The sequence below is a fragment of the Apodemus sylvaticus genome, chromosome 17, assembly GCF_947179515.1.
Source record: "Apodemus sylvaticus chromosome 17, mApoSyl1.1, whole genome shotgun sequence".
NCBI lineage: Eukaryota > Metazoa > Chordata > Mammalia > Rodentia > Muridae > Apodemus > Apodemus sylvaticus.
In genome coordinates this window covers 15,577,202-15,584,827 of record NC_067488.1, presented here as the reverse complement: position 1 = coordinate 15,584,827, position 7,626 = coordinate 15,577,202, and the positions used below count along the sequence as shown (strand labels likewise).

Here is a 7,626-nt window from a genome sequence, read left to right as displayed (position 1 = left end):
GTACATGCGCGATGGTGAAGGCGTACCTGCTATCTGTGTAGATGTTGACTGATTTTCCCTCGGCCAGTTTCAAAGCCTGGATGAGTGCAATCAATTCTGCTTTCTGAGCTGACGTCCTCTTAAGCAAACTGCTGGCCAAGATGGTCTGTCTTCCATCTACCACCGCCGCCCCGGCTCTCCACTTACCTTCGACCACGAAGCTGCTGCCATCGGTGTGCCAGCTAGGGCATCAAGGCCAGGGTTGATCAGTGAGGTCCTTCCTGGTCCCAGACTATTCTGCTAGGATGTCCATACACTGGTGTATGGGTGCAGATTCATCAGCTTCTGGCAGTAGGGTGGCAGGGTTCAGGATAGCCAGGGGTGCAAACAACACTCTCTCAGTCAGTAGGAGGCTCTGGTAGTGGGTCATGCGGGCGTTAGTCATCCAACAATCTGGAGGTTGCCTAATGATGCTTTCTAGGACATGGGGGGGGGCTATTATGATTGTCTGCTGTCCCAAAGTCAATTTATCTGCATCTTTGAGGAACAGTGCTACCGTAGCAATAGCTTTCAAGCAGGACAGCCACCCACTGACCACTGAGTCTAACTTCTTTGATAGGTAGGCTACGGGCCATTTCCATGGCCCCAGGGTCTGAGTTAGGACTCCTCAAGCAACCCCTGCTCTCTCATCCACATAGAGAGTAAAAGACTTAGATCCAGCAGAGCCAAAGCAGGGGCACTAAGTAAAGACTTTTTGATCTCCTCAAAGGCTTTCTGATGTTCTGGAGTCCAGGTAAAGAATCCTGTGTCCTTAGTAAGAGGATAAAGGGGCCACCAGGGTAGCAAACCCTGGGATCCAGAGCCTGCAATATCCCGTGGTCCCCAGGAATTCTCTCACCTGCTGTGAAGTGGTAGGAACAGGAATCTGTGTCACAGTCCTCTTTCGGACTTTGGTCAGCCAACGTTTTCCTCCTTTTAGAGTGTATCCCAGGTACGTGACCTCCGTCTGGCAGATCTGAGCCTTCTTGGCCGATGCACGGTACTCCAACGCACCTAGTTCTGTTAGCAGTTCTTCGGTTCCCCTTCTGCATTACTGTTCAGTATCTGCCACTAAAAGTAAATCATCAACATACTGAAGAAGAGTGAGGTTTGGATGTTCTGACCTGAACAAAGCCAAATCCCGATGAAGGGCCTCATGGAAGAGGGTAGGCGAATTCTTAAATCCTTGTGGCAACCTGGTCCAGGTTAGTTGTCCAGCCTGTCCAGTATCTGGATCCCTCCATTTGAAGGCAAAGATCGCCTGATTGTTAGGATGAACTTTAGGCAGAAAAAAGCATCCTTCAGGTCAAGAACACTGTACCATTGTCTGTCTGGGGGCAAGGAACTGAGCAAGTTATAAGGATTGGGGATGGGAGGATGGATATCCTGCACTCTCCTATTAACTTCTCGGAGGTCTTGTACTGGCCTGTAATCATTTGTTCCCAGTTTCTTGACTGGTAACAATGGGGTGTTCCATGGGGACTGGCAGGATCTCAGAATTCCTGATTGCAAAAGTCTCTGAATGTGGGGGTCTGATGCCTTCCCGAGCTTCTTTACTCATAAGATATTGGCGTATCCTAATAGGGGTGTCTTCAGTTTTTAGAGTAATAACAACGGGGGGGGGGCACCCTTTTGGCTTCTTCCATGGCCCCGGTTTCTGCCCAGGCCTGGGGGAACTTATTTAGCCAATCGTCCCCTACAGAGGAGCTCTTAGGGCCACGATTCTCATACAGCCTATACTCTTCTTCTAATTGCAATGCCAAAACCATAGAAGTTGGGGTCTGCCAGTCCACAGTGGCTCCTTCAGATGTGAAGCTAATCTGGGCTTTCAATTTGGCCAATAAATCTCTACCCAGGAGTAGCACAGGGCATTCAGGAATGATGAGGAAAGAGTGAGTCACTTGTCCTTTCCCTAGATTAACTAAACGGATTGTGGTCCAAGAATATGGTTTCTGGCCGGTGGCTCCTATTACTATTGTTTTCTTGTCTTTTAATTTACCTAGAGGTTCCTTTAAAACCGAGAATTCTGCTCCGGTATCCACAAGAAAGTCTGCAGGGTTCCCCTCCACAGTTAGAGTTACCCTAGGCTTGGGGAGGGGGTCTGAGCCCCAACTCCCCTAGTCTTCATTTTCTAGAGTAAGAACCTTGAGTGGTTTGCCTCTCAGTTTCTTTTTGGGACAGTCTCGGGCCCAATGGCCCTTTTCTTTGCAATATGCCCATTGATCTTTGGCCAACGGTTGTCGCATAGACCCTCCTGGGTTTGGGTTTGGTCTTCTCGGCCCTGAGTTGCCCAGGTACCCTGTGTGCCTTGGCCCCTGTCTTTCTCTATATCCTTCTCTCTCACCTACAACTGAGACCAAAATCCTAGTTAGAATTTTCTCATGCCTTTTATCTTACCTAGTTTCGCTTTCTTCTCGTTCCTTTTTTTTCTCTCTCTTCTCTCTTCCTATCTCCCTCTTGTGATAAACTTTCTCAGCCTCTTTCAGCAAATCCTGTAAAGACAAAGTCTGTAGCCCTTCTAAGCACTGCAGCCTCCTCTGTATGTCTGAGGCAGACTGCCCAATAAATGCCATGGCAATCCGCCATGCCATGGTGACCCTCCAAAGTTGGGTCGAAGGGGGTGTAGCGCCTGTAGGCTTCCATTAACCTCTCTAAAAATACTGATGGGGGTTCTTTATTCCCCTGAAGAACTTCCCTTACCTTAGCCAAATTGGTGGGGCGCCTGGCTGCACTTTTGAGACCTGCCACAAGAGTCCCATGATAGATTGTTAGCCGCCCCCTACCTTCGGCCTTGTTGTAATCCCAATTAGGTCGGTCCTGAGGGAAAACAGCATCTATCTCATTCTGGAGTTGGGTGGGACGGCCATTGTTGCCTGGAATGTTTTTTCGGGCCTCCAGCAGAATTCTCTCTTTCTCTTCGGTAGTGAAGAGGACCTGCAAAAGTTGCTGACAATCATCCCAGGTGGGTTGGTGAGAGAACATAAGGGACTTAATCAAACCAGTGAGGCTGGAGGGATTCTGTGAAAAAGGAGCACGGTTATTTTTCCAATTGTAGAAGTCGGCTGAAGCAAAGGGCCAATATTAAAGGGGCTGTATTACATTAGAGTCAGCTTGAGGGGGGCCGTAAGCACGCAAATGTAACGCCATAGTCGAATCAGGTTCCCCGGGACTTTGAGCTTGTTTGCTCCGTGTCCCGGCGGTCAGTCCTTCTGCTGCCCCACCAGTGGCACCCTGAACTGATCCTTGAGGGCCCTGGGGAGGTAAAGGATGAGGCTAGGGAGGAGGAGTTCCCGTCCATTCGGGAGGGTCCTCAATTTCAGGATAGATCTTAGGCGGAGCCGTTGGCTTCTGCGATGGTTCGGGCTCTGCCATCTTTGGTTTCGTTTTCTGGTCAGTGTGGTGGACTGCCAGGACTCGGGAGCATGGTTTGTTTTTGCGGGTCCATGGTTTAAGCCAAGAGGGGGAGGGTCATGAGCTAAACCTTCCTAGACAAAAATATAAGGGACTTGATCAGGGTGCGACCCTGGACCCTTCTGAAAAACAATGTCTTTGAAATTGTAGCAGAAATAACAGTCAAATCTAAAGTTCCCTCCGGCGGCCAACTGACATCGGAGGTGGGCCACTCAGAAGAGCAAAAAGTCTTCCAAGGTCTTTTCTTAACTTCAACAGACAGATTATGAGCCCTAGTCCTAATTTCAGTCCAGTGGTCTAGTGTCAAAGTCAGTGGGGTCGAGACAGTTTGACCCATGGTCAGAGAGACATAGACAATAAAAACAACTCTCAAGACAGACACAGGTATCGGCACCAAAAGATGTCTCTTGCGAGACTTCCAACACCAGAAAAATGAATCAGATGGTCAGGTATTGACAAAGAGAAGTCTTTGCTCAAGCGATTGCAGACGACTGCAAACCAAAAGCAACAGAATCAAAACATCAAAACAATCCGGCCAGCGGAGACCAAGACAAATAGACAGAATCTTACCGCCAAGAGTGGGGGGGGGGTCTCTGGAAACTTGGGTGGTCACAAATCCCGGACAAGCCCCCAAAATGAAAGACCCCCGATGAGGGGAGACCCTCACTCAAATCTCGGGATGAAACGATACCCTTAACTTCTTGGACAATCTTTTTACCCCCTAAATGAGTCCTGTGCATTGAGCCTAGTATGTATTTTGCTTACTTTCTGGGGAATAAAGTTCTCCCTCCTTGTTTGTGCCATTGCACTTCCTTCTTTTGGTAACAGTTGGTAACCCTACTAGCTAGCAATATGGTTACTATATTTTTCATATATTTTAAGTGAAGCCATCCCATCATCCAGTCCCATTTCCCAGCAAGTGTTTCTTACAGAACTATTACTGGGATAGTCTCCTGCATAGACATTTCTTGAGACACTTGATCTATCTGATTATTGCCTCAGCCACTGTATCTCTTCCTTTCTGATGTCCTTGGCAGTGAATAATACTCATAGTTGCTGACTACATTATGGCATCTAAGAGGTCCAAGATTGCCTGTTTGTTTCCGCTGATGTAAGAAGTACTCTCTCTTGGCATATATCCCTATGGAAGTGGGCTGTGGCAAAGGCGTACCTGCTATCTGAGTAGATGTTGACTTTCTTCCTGGCTCCAAGTTTCAAGGCCTTGGTGAGGGCAATTAGCTCCACTTTCTGTGTCAACATGCCAGGGGGTAGAGATTCTGCCCAGATGACATTTTTTTTTCTGCCCACCATAGCAGCATCTACTTATCTCTGACCTTCATGGAGAAAAATGCTCCTGTCTGTTAACACAGTATCCTCAGCCTCTGGCAGAGGTCAGTCTGAGAGGTATCTCCTTTTGGGCCAGTTAGCTGCAGCCTGGTGGGCAGAAAGTGTATCTGGGTCCCCATTTTGGAGAGTATGTCTTGCCTCAACAGGGGTTAGGGACAATTTGGGGCAAATCTAAATGAATGCGATACCCCGCCCATCCCTAAGTTTGCTATTTTCCCAGTAGTCCATGAATACATTTTAGTGCCAGTGGCTTCTTGAACCCAACATCTTTTCTTGGAAATGGGGCCATTGTCTTGGAGGACCTGTGTCCACTACAAATTGATTGGCTTTCTCCTCTATTAACAGAGTTACCTTGCGTTCATGGAGGGAGTCCAAACCCTGTCTTCTCTAGTCACTGTCTTCACCCAGAGCTAATACCTTTGTGGCTTAGGGGTGTTTTTCCAAGGCCTGGGACTTCTTGCTCCTGGCTTCTGTTTGTTAGGGCACTCTAGGTCTCAGTGGCCTCTCTCCTTGGGGTATTCACACTGGTGCTTTTCAAATGGTTTTCTGTCTCATTTTGGTTGGAAACTTTATTCTCTGCTTTCCTTAACTTCTGTAGCCAGGCCTCCCTTCTTGCTTTTCTTTCCTTTTCTTTCCTTCTCTTCCTTTGTTTCCCTGTAATGGTAGACTTTCTCAGCAACCTGCATTAAATCCCTCAGTGGCTTATCCTGTCTTTCTAGTTTCTGAAGCCTTTCTCCTTATATCTCTACTGGGCTGGTCTATAAAAGCCATTGTCAAAGTAGTTTTATGTTCCTTGCTGTTGGGATCCTAGGGTGTATATTGGTAAAATGCCTCTAGAAAAGCTGCAGGCAACTCATCTGGTCCCTGCTTAACCTCATGTACCTTGGTCAAATGTTTGGGGTCATCATGTGGCCTCCTTGAGACCTCCCAATGGAGTCTCTTGGTGGACCTTCAGGTGCCCTTAGCTTTTGCAATATTAAAGTACCAGTCAGATCTAGTCAGGGAAAGCCCACTGCTCATGATAATCTGGTCAATCAATGGTGCCCCTGTGTCTGAGGGGGAAGTCTTTCTGGCTTCCTGTATTATAAATAAAAGTTTCCAGGAAATTGGGGGTCTCCTCCAACCCCTCCCTCTGGTAAAGGTGAGTGCCATGACCCCTGTTCATTGGGCTGAGGATTTTGTAATACAAAGGGTAGGAAGATATGGAGGAGGAGGGTCTGAGAGCAACATGTCTAGTGTTTAGGGTCTTGGACTATCAACTTCTTCTTATGTCTGGGTCCCTCCTCTCGTGCATCTTTGTTCTTGAAAGCCAGAACATGAGGTGTGTCTCATGTTGGGGAAAGAAAATCTTTTATCTGGGGGGGGGGAGGTCCTCCACTAGATTCTTCTAGGTAACTATATAAGGCACTTGGTCTGGGTGCCCAAGGGATTCTGTCCTAAAGACTCTCTCCTCTACTGCTTGGTCACCTGCAAGTGGAAGGTCTCTACTGGTGGGTCATTCAGAGAAGCAGAGAGTAACTAACTTGCCTTTCAGTCTGTCCAATGTCCAAAAAATGTCAGTCTGAGTTGAAAACTGCAGGACAAGATACAAACAAACAAAGAGAAAAACAATCAACACACAGACAGCTGGACCCTACCACAGCTGGGGTTCCAGGTCCGAGAACACAGAAAAAGACAATCAACACGCAGTTTGTCTCTTCCATGGGCCCAGTTATAGATACCAGGTGCTCCTTCCCAAATGGTTGGAGCCAGATAACAGAGTTGCTCAGCCTCCAGCTGTGCTAAAACAAGCTAGATGCTTCTGCCTATAAGACACGAGACAGATAAACCAGTTTATAGCAAGACTGGGTTACTGCTGTTAACTATCTTTCCATTTCCAGAGCCTTTTGGGTTCTCTGGGGAAGGGAGTAGTAGGGGGCTGAAGTGTCCTTCATTCCTCTGAGGTTAAGACATGTCTGCCTGGTGACTGCCCCAATCACCATATGCTCTTCGAGCCTTCCAGATGCTTGCAAGCAAACTGAAAGTTCAGACTGACTTACAGACTCAGACCTTAACAAACAGTGAGACAGACAAAAATGGTACTTGCTTGAGACCTCTGATTCAGTGCTCCAATGTGCCCCTACAGGAGATCTAATTTCTTGCCAATGCACCAAATGTAAGACTCTGGTGAGCTTACTAAGGACCTCCTGAGTGGACAATTTGGTGTCAGAAATCCATGGAAAAAGCAAGAGGAATTTATTGTTCCAATATGTTGGGGATGCCTTGCACATGGAGAGAGAACAACAATGTGGAGCCTATTTGGCAGATCTTTTTACAGTCCTCAGGACAGCTGCCATTAGGCACAATGTGATTGGCAGAACAATGTGACTTTTAAACTGATTTGTCATTAGGGAAAGAGGTAGGTGGCCAACAGTCTCTGAATAACTCTGGGATTCCCCTACCCCCAGGGACCTCTCTGTAGTAAGAGGAATATAGTCAGTCCTTCTCTTTCAGGGAGATTAAGACCTGAAAAAATGGAGGGCACCCCAGCGACCCATGCCTCGGAAGGCAACACCCAAATCACTCGTGAGAAACGGCCTTGATGCAATAAGCAAGAGGATTTTTATTCCAGAGCTCTGGGGTCCACAGCCATACACCATGCAGGGGTAGAGAACTGTGGGACACTGAGCAACTGAAGTCAGAAGTATTTAAAGGGGGTAATTCACAAGGCAAGAGGTTGAGAACAAATCATACATGGGACGGGAAGTATAGAATTAGCAAGTCAGGCAATAGTTTATGCCTTAAGGAAGGTTAGAGATTATCTGCAGCAAACATCCTTGGGGCATTGTATAGTTAAACATTGGGCCATTC

The 7,626-nt window shown here is 47.4% G+C and overlaps 1 pseudogene; it reads right to left on the bottom strand.

Annotated features, from left to right (window-relative positions):
• Nucleotides 1-1,610: 1,610 nt before the first annotated feature.
• LOC127668108 (uncharacterized) lies at nucleotides 1,611-3,766 on the bottom strand (annotated as a pseudogene).
• Between the last annotated feature and the right edge of the window lie 3,860 nt (nucleotides 3,767-7,626).